An 11,755-nucleotide genomic window follows, 5' to 3' on the forward strand; every position below is an offset into this window, starting at 1 on the left:
GTTTGAAGTATCTGTTTACACAGAGAGACTTGAATTTGAGGCAGAGGAGATGGATGGAGTTCATTGAAGACTATGATTTTGAGTTGCACTATCACCCGGGAAAGGCCAATGTTGTGGCCGATGCCCTTAGTAGGAAATCCATTAGTGATGTAGCTTGTATAGCCATCCGAGAGTGGGAGATGTTGGGTGCGCTTGGCGAGTTTGATTTGCTCCTGGGCGAATCTATTGAGGCTGCGGCCTTATTTTCTGTTGTTGCGCAGCCTACGCTTGTGACTCGAGTGTTAGAGGCACAGAGAGGTGACCTTGAGGTAGAGTCCTTCCGAGAGAAGATCTCCAGTGGGAAAGTTGAGAAGGGTTTGATGGTGTATCCCGACCTGAGTGTGAGATACCGAGACCGTCTGTTTGTGCTGGAGCCTTGCCGAGAGGAAGTACTCCGAGAGTTCCACCATTCACGCCTTGCGATGCATCCGGGTGGCACTAAGATGTATCGGGATTTGGGTCGCTAGTTTTGGTGGCGGGGTATGAAGAGAGATGTGGCTGTTTTCGTATCTAAGTGCCTTACTTGCCAGCAAGTGAAAGCCGAGCATCAGAGGCCAGCGGATTTGTTGCAACCCTTGCCTATTGCCGAGTGGAAGTGGGAGCATGTCACTATGGACTTCGTTGTAGGTCTTTCGAGGACTCAGCGAGGTAGTGATGCCATTTGGGTGGTTGTAGACCGGTTGACTAAGTCGGCGCACTTCATTCCTATGCGCGTGAGAGATTCGGTGGATCATCTCGCCGACTTGTATATTCGGGACATAGTGAGATTGCACGGGGTCCCAGTGACGATCGTCTCAGATAGAGATCCTCGTTTTACTGCTAGGTTGTGGCAGAGTTTGCAGAGTGCCTTGGGCACTAAGTTGACCTTCAGTACGGCTTATCATCCTCAGACTGACGGGCAGTCCGAGCGTACTATTCAGATCCTTGAGGATATGCTTCGAGGTTGTGTCCTTGACTTTAGTGGGACGTGGGAGAGGCACTTGCCCTTGGTGGAGTTTGCCTACAACAACAGTTTTCAATCTAGCATCGGTATGGCACCGTTCGAGGCCTTGTATGGCTGACCGTGTAGGTCTCCAGTGTGTTGGGCCAAGGTGGGTGATGCACCTTTGTTGCGTCCGGAGTTGGTTACGGAGACGACGGAGAAAGTTGAGCTTATCCGTAGGAGGCTTGTTACAGCCCAAAGTCACCAAAAGAGTTATGCCGACCGTAGGAGGAGGCCTTTGGCGTTCGAGGTAGGTGATCATGTCTTCTTAAAAATATCACCTAGGCGAGGTTTGATGAGGTTCAGGAAGAGTGGGAAGTTATCCCCTCGGTTTATTGGTCCCTTTGAGATCCTTGAGAGGATTGGGGAAGTTGCTTATCGTTTGGCATTGCCACCGCAGTTGTCCGGGGTTCATGACGTCTTTCATGTTAGTATGCTTCGGAAGTATGAGCCGGATCCATCCCACGTGTTAGATTGGACCGACTTGGAGGTAGATGAGGATGCCTCGTATGAGGAGAGACCCGTTCGGGTCTTGGATAGGCGGGATCAAGTCTTGCGTGGCAAGACCATTCCCTTGGTAAAGGTTTTGTGGAAACATCACGGAGTGGAGGAAGCCACTTGGGAACGTGAGTTGGAAGTCCGTGAGAAGTATCTGGACATGTTTATCGATGTGTAATTTTGTAATGAAATTCTATAATATTGTTGAACTTTAAGAGCATTGTATGTGTCTTAAGTTGTAAAGCATTGTGAATGTTTTGGCTAATGGAAGTTTGTTTTAACATTGAGTTTGTTAATGTATTGTGGAAATGCAAGCATAATATTAATGTTGCATGTGTTAAGAAATTGTGAGAAACAGGTTGAAATTGGTAGATTTCAAAAGAATGCATGTTGATAATGCGGGTTATTATGAATAATGTGTTTTGCCTCTTGAAAAGAGATGGGATTGACCGGTAATGGGTCGGGTTGCTTAATATTCTGTTGTAATATTGTTGAGAATTAAGAAAATCTTGTTTTTGAAAAACTTGTGTTTAATTTTGGGGACGAAATTCTTTAAGGGGGGGAGGTTATAGCGATCCCGGTTGTCCCTTTACTGTTCTGTTGTATTCCAGACTCGGTTCCGTGAGGCTGGTAGTTGTATCTATCTTGTGTCGTCCTTTAATTCCATTTGATTGAGTTTTTGGATGTTTTGGGCAGGGTTGTTACAGGTTGGTTAGGCCTTGGTTTCAATTTCTTGTTGCCCAGTTTTTAGGCGTTCCGCTCGAGCGGGTCTTCTTGCACTCGAGCGGGGATTGCACAACCCCAGTATTTTCATGTCCCTGCAAAACTTCTGCAGGTGTGATTTTTATGCTCGAGCGGATTTCTCTACGCTCGAGCTGTGGCGCTCGAGCGGGTACTTTGGCGCTCGAGCGGGTAGTACCTTTGGGTGTAAGTTCTGGAAAGGGGAAATCTACGCTCGAGCGGACTGGTTTCGCGCTCGAGCGGGTTTACTTTATTCTTGTGTCTTGGCGCTTGAGCGGGTCTTTTTGCGCTCGAGCGGACCTAGTTTTTGTTCTTAACGCTCGAGCGTTGTGTTTTCCGCTCGAGCGGGAATGTCGTATATCAGTTGGCTGTGGGGCAGTTTTAAATCACTTTTTCTCATTCTTTCTCTCTCGTACTTTTCCGAAAGAGCCATTTGAGAGCTTCTCTCTCTAAAACCTTGCCTTCTCTCTAGATATTGATCTAGCTAGGGTGTTTTCCTCATCTTTGGCCTTTACAAAATGGTTGTTGATCGTCGAGGGCTATCTTTTGATCCGAGAAACTCGTGGTTTGGAGCAACTTCGTCTACACCATCTTCTTCGTTGGGTGTCATCTTTGAGGTAGGGATTCCTACTCACTCTTATGGGTTTTGACATAGATTTTGAGCTTATTGTTTAAATGGTTGATTTTTCAAAATATGTTAAAGGAGGGTTTTGTGATTTTGGGCTCATAATATGTATTTTGGGTTTCAAAATGATGATATAGTTGTTGGTTGGTGATATTGGAACCTTTGGGTTGATATTGAGAGTTGGGGGTAAAAGCCCTAATTTGTTGTTTAAAATTAATTGGTGTAATTAATTTGGGAAAATTGTAACTATATGGAATTGAGTTAGAAATAATGAAATTGACTCATTATATGGTTGAATAGTGGAGTTAGATTTATTAATCGCTCACTTTTGAAAACATTGATATTTTATCTGTTGGAGCTTTTATTATCTGTTTAGAAATAATTGCTTGGGCTACCGGTGGAGGGTAGTTTTGATTGTTGTAAACAATGCATGATGATTAGGCAAACTAAAACTAATCAATTGGATATGTCATAGAGTATGACGGTTGATAGAATACATTAACGTTATATATTGATTGATTGCGTATATGACCTTTGTGTATATATGTTGTGTGTGTGGTAGGAGATAGGGGATGTACTCCACGGTTTAGGAAAAGATAGGGGATGGACCTCTAAACCGGATGTTGTTTGGGAGGAGATAGGGGATGGACTCCACTGATACAGCTCATATGCTTGTCAGATAATGTGTTGATACAGCTCATATGCTTATTTTTGGAAGTGTTGATACAGCTCATATGCTTGTCATTGGAAGTGTTGATATAGCTAATATGCATATCTGTTGAAATGTGGATACAGCTTGTATGCTTATCTGTTGAGATGTTGATACAACTAATATGTTTATCTATTGAAAAATGGGAAGTATTTAATATGAGTCATTGTCTCATATAAGTGGTTGGCCAGGTTCTAAGCCATTGATGTAAACTGTGAAATTGATAAGAAATGGAAACTGAAATGAAGAATGAACATAGTGGTCATGAAATGAAAATGGGTTATGAATTGGTTTATGGAAATTGAACATTTATCAATTGCTAATGTCTTAGTTATTGCTCATACGGTGTTTAGCATATCTCTACTGGGCGTTGGCTCACCCTTTATGGGACATTATTTTCAGGTACAGGTAGTATGCCACCTCCAAGGACATAGCTTGGATGATGATGAGAGTTGAAAACTCTTTATTTTGTTTATTTTGATGTATTACATGTAAATTCAAGCCAAGGGCTTAATATGTTTTGAGTTAGTACTCTTCTTTTTTGTAACCAAGTGTTAACTTGGAAAGCTGTAAGCCCATAGGGCACTTGCTTTTGTTGTTAACATGTAATACAGTTGTAAGGATTACTCTGATGAATAGAAATGGTTGATTTTTTTTGTATCAATGCATGTCTAAAATGTTGGTTTAATTTTTCTTTTAGGGCGTTACAGTCTCTCTCTCTCTCTCTCTCTCTCTCTCTCAGACTCACCATCGTTGATTCGCCGTTCACAGTCACCGTCGGTCTTCCACCGTCGTTCACCCTCGATCTTCCACTGTCGCGCATCATTACAAATCAAAGTGCAACAATGGTAACCTCTCTCTCTCTCTCTATATATATATATATATATATCTCTATATCTCTATACATACAAATATATGTGCAGCTAATTTTGAATTAGATTTAGATTTTGGTTTAGATTTCTTTCAATCTTGTTTTCAATTGTAACCTCCTTTGCTAATGGAATTAATTATTGTTCTCACCTCCTTTGCTAATGGACTCCTCAAAAGTCATTTCGTGAGTATATTCCTTCTCCACCGTGAACAACCACCATCAGCCCTCTTTTCCCTTTTACCCCTGTTTCTCCCCCCTCCCTCTCTCTATATATATACTATATAATTGTTATATGAATTTGGCTATGGTGAGAGTATGTGGATGACCTGTTTGATGAAATTCCAAAATGGGTTTTGAATTAGAGAAATCAAGAAAAACTGTTGGATGAACTGGGTTTGGACTGATTGTCTTTTGATTATATTAAAGATGTTGGAAATAAGAAGAATACAAGGAATGTTAAAATTATATAAGCAATATGAATTTATTGCTTTATAGTTCTGTTTAGCTTGGAGTGGGCACAAGATTCAGTAGTTTTCTACTCACCTCACCTCCAAGTGAAAAGATGTTGATAAAGGATGAATACATCCTGGTTTGGTTTTAATTCAGTTTTTTATTTTATTTTGTTTTTTTATACCCATTAATTCCTGCTTGATTTGTCAAATATGCAGCTTTTGGGCGAGCTTAACATGGGAGGTGTGAAGGCAAATGGTGGTGACGGTACTTCAACTTAAATTCAGATATAATCAGTTTTTTATACCCATTAACAGAAGCAATAATATTAATATATTTTTTGGTTTAATGAAGAACAGAATGGGATAAAACGTCTCTTTTTTTTTTTTTTTTTTTTACTTTAAACAAAGAGTGGTTTAAAGGAGAAAGCAACAGCATTGAAACAAGCTATTTACAATATATTGCAGGAGGAGATAGAAAGTTCTTACAGTGTAAAACTTCGAGAGTCAAAAAATTCACTGAGCTGGTAGTCTTTTCTGAGCTTTTAGCTTTCTAGGATTGTGCCGTAAGAAGTAAGTGAAAATTATGTAATGTAGTCTTACTCTATTTTATGTTGTGAAATTGTGTCTCGAAGAATCCAGTAGAATTAAAAAGAACATTGACAGTTGTGTAAATTATCATGATGTCAAACCATTACAGTTTCCCTCTCTAATTGTTGATCTTGGTCTTTTATTTATTTATTTATTGTTGATAAATCTAGAACTGACCACTTTTGAGTTTGAAAGAAATGATTTGGTTAAATGTTTAGCAAAATTGGAATGGATTGAAAGTAACCAAATAGTGTCTCTATTGTGTTGAGAGTTGAACATTGCTTTCACTTGTGCATTGCTTTCTATCTGATTAACATTGCTTTATAGTGTCTCTGATTAACTTTTGGAGTTGTTCTTATTTGGAAAAAGAATTATGGTGTAGCGCCTGTTATTTACCCATTGGCTGGTATAGAAATTTTTTCAAATATAACACCATACTCTTGTTTACAGTTGAGCACATGTTTTGACTAATCAAATAAGAATTATGGTGTAGTGCACATGTTTTGACTAATCATGTTTTGACCACATAATTACTCTACAAACCATAGATCCCCTATACTATGTGGGGTGTTAGCTTATTTTTTGTTTTGTTGGAAGAGGTTATCAAATGATTCTCTTTAATTTTCTTTTTTATTGTACTTAATGTTCTTGTTTCTGTTTCTATTGTCGTTTTCTTTCTCTTTTCTGTTTCTGTCATTGTTTTCTTTCTCTCTTTTCTGTTTCTTCTTCTTATGCCTATTTAAGTCCACCTCTACTAGCTGCCTGCGTTATAGGATTTAGCACTGGGCAATGGCATGATTTTTACTTAATAAACTTTTATAGCCATTTCAGCATTTTGAACCTTTGCCTGCTGCTAATAACTCCTCAAGTGTAGGCTTTTTTGTTGTTTATTCTCAATCATGTGTGGTGTTTTGTCACAAGAGATTTGAGTAGGTTGCTATATTCTCCACATGATATAGTTATGAGCATTATCAATTTCTCTTTTCTACATGGATTCTTTCCAAACCCCTTCCTTTCGTAAGCTTCTCTTTATTGGTGATTCTGTGCCTGATTGGCCCAGTTCTTATGCAGGCAGTTTCTAGAAGAGCCCCCTTTCATGAAACAATTAGAGACTATGAACAAGCAGCCAGTGACCTTCATAGACTGATATTAGGTGATATATTGATTTTAGTGGAATGTGTATTGAATTTAGTAAAAAAGTGTTACATGTTCTTTTCCATTTTTTTTAATTCACTTGTTAGGAAGACCCTATTGTATATATGGGAAGTCTAAAATATTGATGTGTACTCATATTTAAAATCCTCATTTGGATCTTAGATTTGGAGAGGGAAAAGAGAAAGAGAAGGAAATTGTGAATGAAATATGAGTTATTTTTTTTTCTTTTTCTTCTCACATTCACTTCCTTTCTATTTTTCCTCCCCAAATCTAATCTCATAGCATCCTCCAGTGGGCTGTTTCTAAAATTAGCAAGTCTGAAGTATCAAATGGTAGAATGCAATGGCTGGTCAGCGTTGCAGTTGGTGAAATTAAGGAACACTAGTTTAAGGTTTTAGCTTTGGTGCTCTTGGATAAATTACACAGTAAAACATAGAACAAATAGAAATTATGCTCCTGGATATATGTCTGATCTCATCATTTGGGGCTTCTAATTTTGAGTGTGCATTTACTGGTTTGTTCAGTTATAATGTAACTATTTTAGGGAAATTTTCATCAAGTTTTTCTTTCATGGGCAATGGTTGCTTGCTTGTCTTTTGAAGGAAAAAGTTGGGTTGGGTTCATCTGCCGACACTGGAAAGGGGAAGAGTAAGATGTCAAAGCACGTAACACATGGTTATCATTTGGTTAAGGGAAAATCCAAATGATGGTTATCATTTGATAGTTAACTAGTATTGGTAGTTGATAAGATGGTTGAAATTATTCTCACCCTCTTTTTCTGTTGTTGCATGTAGCCTGATTTCTGGACTGAAACAGTGGATGCAGTCCGGAGAGCTTATCATACAACTGATACTTCTATTTTGGACAAATCAGTAGAGTTGGGTAAAGGGGGTTCAACTGTAGTTACAGCAATCTTAATTGATTGTCAGAAGCTGGTGGTAGCTAATGTTGGAGATTCAAGGGCTGTCGCCTACAAGGATGGTGTGGCCAAACAATTGTCAGTTGATCATGAGCCTAGCAAGGAAAGGACATATATCGAGGACAGAGGTGGTTTTGTATCAAATTTTCCAAGTAACTAGACTTCTGTGATGGACTATCATAAAAAAATAATAATAATAATAAGTGTCAACTTATTCTAGTTGATTTGTTTTTTTATTCTTTTGTTTTAACTTTTTAAGCTTATCTTTTTTGTCTGATCAACATTTTGGTGTTTTCCATGGTTTTGAAGGGAAATTTTTTTTTTAAAGGACTTTTCATTCATATGATGTCCAAGGGGGGAAAGGCAGACTATGTTGGCTTTGAATGATGAAAATGTAAATTATTCTTTGTACTTATCAAAGGATTATTGTAAATGGTACTTAGAGTAAAGTAACCACTTCTACATGTTCCTTTGCTTTGATAATAAGCTTTTTGCATAATGATCATGTAAATTTTAACATGTTTCGTCCGCTGGCTAACCTTGACGTCAAGATTAGAACATCTTATGATTACATCATTGTGTTAAATTCAGGTGACGTTCCATGAGTTAATGGATAGTTGGCTATAGCAAGAGCATTTGGTGACAAAAGCTTGAAGAAACACCTCAGTTCGGAACCAGATGTATCTTTGGTAGATGAAGATACAAAGTTTGTCATCTTAGCAAGTGATGGCATATGGAAGGTTGGTTCTTCTGCTCTTTTGCATTTACCAATATCTATGGTTCATAACCTCATCTTTTCATTTTAATCCACCTCTCTCCTTTTAAATTTTGTTCTCTGTTTATAGCTTTTGTTGTCTTCTCTCCTTTTCATATGACTTTGTAATTCAATATGATAATGAATTATTCTCAGAGTACAATACATGATTTGCTTGGACTAGCAAATTTTTAGATATTAATAATACTAATGTTTTTCTACCCAAAAAAAAAAAATAAAAAATTATAACTAAATTTTAGTATGCCTCTTGCTTGTTGGATGCATATGGTTTACGTTAAAAATTGCTTAAAGCATTAAACATAAATGGAGAGAAGTTATTGGAAATATAATGGAGGTTGCAAAAGTGTATAGAAAAGAATGACTATTGACTACTGCTTTCCAATTGGCTGTTTTTGCACTAATTGCTATTTCATCAATCTTACTGATTAATGTGCCCGTTGTATTTGTTTAGAGTTATTTTGTTTGGGTGAATAATTTTCTTAGAGTTATTGTTTGAATCCTAAGATAGAAGCATCCAAATCTGAGGATTAGAACATTTAATTATCTAGTTTAAAAAATCTTCTACGTACAAATCAAAAAATATGGCACTAGCTTACGCTACTGTCATAGATCAGTACTTCGCAAAATTTCTGGATTTCAGAAGTTTGAATATATGGCATGTCTAGAATGACTTTTGGCGAGGCATAGTTTCGAGTTTCAATAGTTTGTATATTACAATTTTTTTCTCCAAAGTTGTTGCAAGACTATTGGCACCTGTTTTTTTTTTTGTATATATTTCTCTTTTTCCCTGTAATGAATGCTCTGAACAAACTGGACTTTTGGTATCAGGTAATGACAAATCAGGAGGCAGTGGAGTGCATTAGGAACATAAAGGATGCTAAAGCAGCTGCTAAGCACCTTACTTGTTGATAGCAAATATTAGTAGTTTTATTTGTTGATAGCTGCGCATGGATAACAAATAGTTATGTTTCAAATTGTTATGCTAGATGGATGTGACTCGTGAATGAAAACTTAGAATAGTTGTATTGTGTCGAATGTTAATGAATTATGTATTGTGTCGAATGTTAATGATTCAGTTAATTTGAATGATGCTTTAAAATTATAGGTTTATTATGGATTGAATGAATTATTAGGAATTACAGGTGTATTGTTTTCTTGCTTTGGCGACCAATTTATTAGTCGCGACAAATAAATAATTTTTTTTCGCAAAAAATGACAATTGCTGACCAAGAGTTTTGGTCGCCAAAAATACATCTATTGCCGACCAAAACAGCTCTTGGCCGTGGAAACTCACTTTTGCTGACCAAAAGTTTTGGTCGCAAAAAGTAACAAATGGCGACCAAATTTTTTGGTCGTGAAATGTCACAATTGGCGGCCAAACTTTTTGGTCGTTGAATGTGATAATTGGCGACCAAACTCTTTGGTTGCGAAATGTGTCAATTGGTGACTAAGATATTTGGTCAGGAAAATATCACTTTTCGCGACCAAAGTGTTTTAGCGATAAAATGAATTAGTCGCGGTAATTAAATATTTAGCGATCAAAAGTTTAATCGGCAAATCCAACTTTTGCCGACGAACCAAAATTTTGGTCGCGAATTGCTCTTGCCGACCCTCAATTGGCGACCAAAGTAGCAACCAAAAAAATTGGTCGCGGATAACTTTTGCCGACCAAAAATGAGCTTTTAGCAACTAATTTTTTGGTCGGCAAAAGTGTTAATTCTGGTAGTGTATGGTGCCAACAATTTGTCTAAAAAATATGAATAGTTTATTATAAAAGAAATAATACTTGTAGTTTATTTTTTCAAAGATAAACGTGATAAAATAAATAAATTATGATTATTGAATTGATTTAATTTTTTTAATGATTGCTATACACTAAGAATCTAATAAAATGAATGGTTCGAATTAGTTGTGTGTGTATGTTGTTTTATTTATTTATTTATTTTGTTGATAGGGATCATTTGTAATTGTTGCAAGCATGCGTATTTTAGGTTGGCTTGGGTTTCTAATAAATAATATAAAGATTTATTAGCTTGAATGAGTTGGAAATTTGTGTATAGATTTGAGTTAAACCAGGGGAAAAAAAAAACTAAATTTAACTTATATTCAATAGATTAATGATTTATTCATTAAATTTATTTAGTTTGAATTCACCCGAATGAATCTCTTTTTAAAAGAGACTCATTCGGACTAAACAAATTTGATGGACGTAACAATACTATATTCAATACCAAATTTTTTACACTAATTATGAATAATTTTTTTTTATTGGTTGAACAATGAAACGGTCCCACCTCTAACATCAAAGCCAACCCATGAGTATTAAAGTGTAATGTTCACACATGGAAAAATATTATACTTACATTTATTGCAAATTTGACTAAAATAAAAAGTGTCAATAGAACACAAATTTGTAATGGCACCATCCGCCACCACTAGAGACATTGCCGCGGCAGCAATGTCTGCTATTATTTGGTTTTTTTCTATTTATTTATTTATTTTAAGTAGGAAGAAGTTCTTCTCGGTTGGTGCTTCCATTAATAATCTCAAAACGACCAGGTCCTACTCCAATGCAAAATAATGAGTAGGTAGGGATGTGCTCTCAATCCTATCAACATGTCTTATAATAGTTTTGTACATTTGTAATTGATACTGTCATTCACAATTATTTTGTTATTTTTTATAGAATAGGTAGGGATATGATTTTGATTTTATCAAAATGTCTTATAATAATTTTGTGCATCTGTCATTGACAATTATTTTGTAACTTTTTTCTTACTAGAATAGTATATTTTCTGTTATTTTTATTTATTCATTATCTTTAAGGGAAGCTTTGTTACTATCATTGTAATAACTTCCATTCCGATTATGAATCATAAAATTCAGGCAAGACATAAACTTATCATTACCCATAAGTTACCTTTGGACGACATGAACCAAGAAAGAATAATAAGAATCTCCTTATTAGAAATCATATTACTCGTAATAAAATTTTAGTATAAATTTTATAGCATTTGATTCAAAAAAATATGAATAGTTTATTATAAGAAAAAAATAATACTTGTAATCTATTTTTTAAAAAATAAACGTGATAAAATAAATAAGTTACGATTATTAAATCAATTTAATTTTTTTTAATGATTGATATACATCAAGAACATAATAAAATGAACATTTTGAATAATCGAAACAAAACTCATGTTGAGCCCCCACAGATTCCTCAAGTTCTTTGAAGTTCAAAATTACAATCTTATAGCTTGTGGATAATATAGAAAAAACGTCAAAATAATTAAAATTTTAATATATTTTCACATATTCTTATGAACTTCTACATTTATTAAAATATATTTCAAATTAGAAATTATCTACTACATGTCCATATACCCATCCAATAATAATTT

At 35.9% G+C, this 11,755-nt stretch overlaps 1 pseudogene across 1 annotated transcript; it reads left to right on the forward strand.

The window, feature by feature from the left end:
• Nucleotides 1-7,199: 7,199 nt before the first annotated feature.
• LOC114280778 (putative protein phosphatase 2C 39 pseudogene) lies at nucleotides 7,200-9,531 on the forward strand (annotated as a pseudogene). The gene is made up of 3 exons (XR_014329001.1): nucleotides 7,200-7,731; nucleotides 8,171-8,319; nucleotides 9,183-9,531. The product of XR_014329001.1 is annotated as a putative protein phosphatase 2C 39 pseudogene (transcript).
• Nucleotides 9,532-11,755: the final 2,224 nt, after the last annotated feature.

Source organism: Camellia sinensis, chromosome 5 (genome assembly GCF_055761805.1).
Source record: "Camellia sinensis isolate YWXY chromosome 5, ASM5576180v1, whole genome shotgun sequence".
NCBI lineage: Eukaryota > Viridiplantae > Streptophyta > Magnoliopsida > Ericales > Theaceae > Camellia > Camellia sinensis.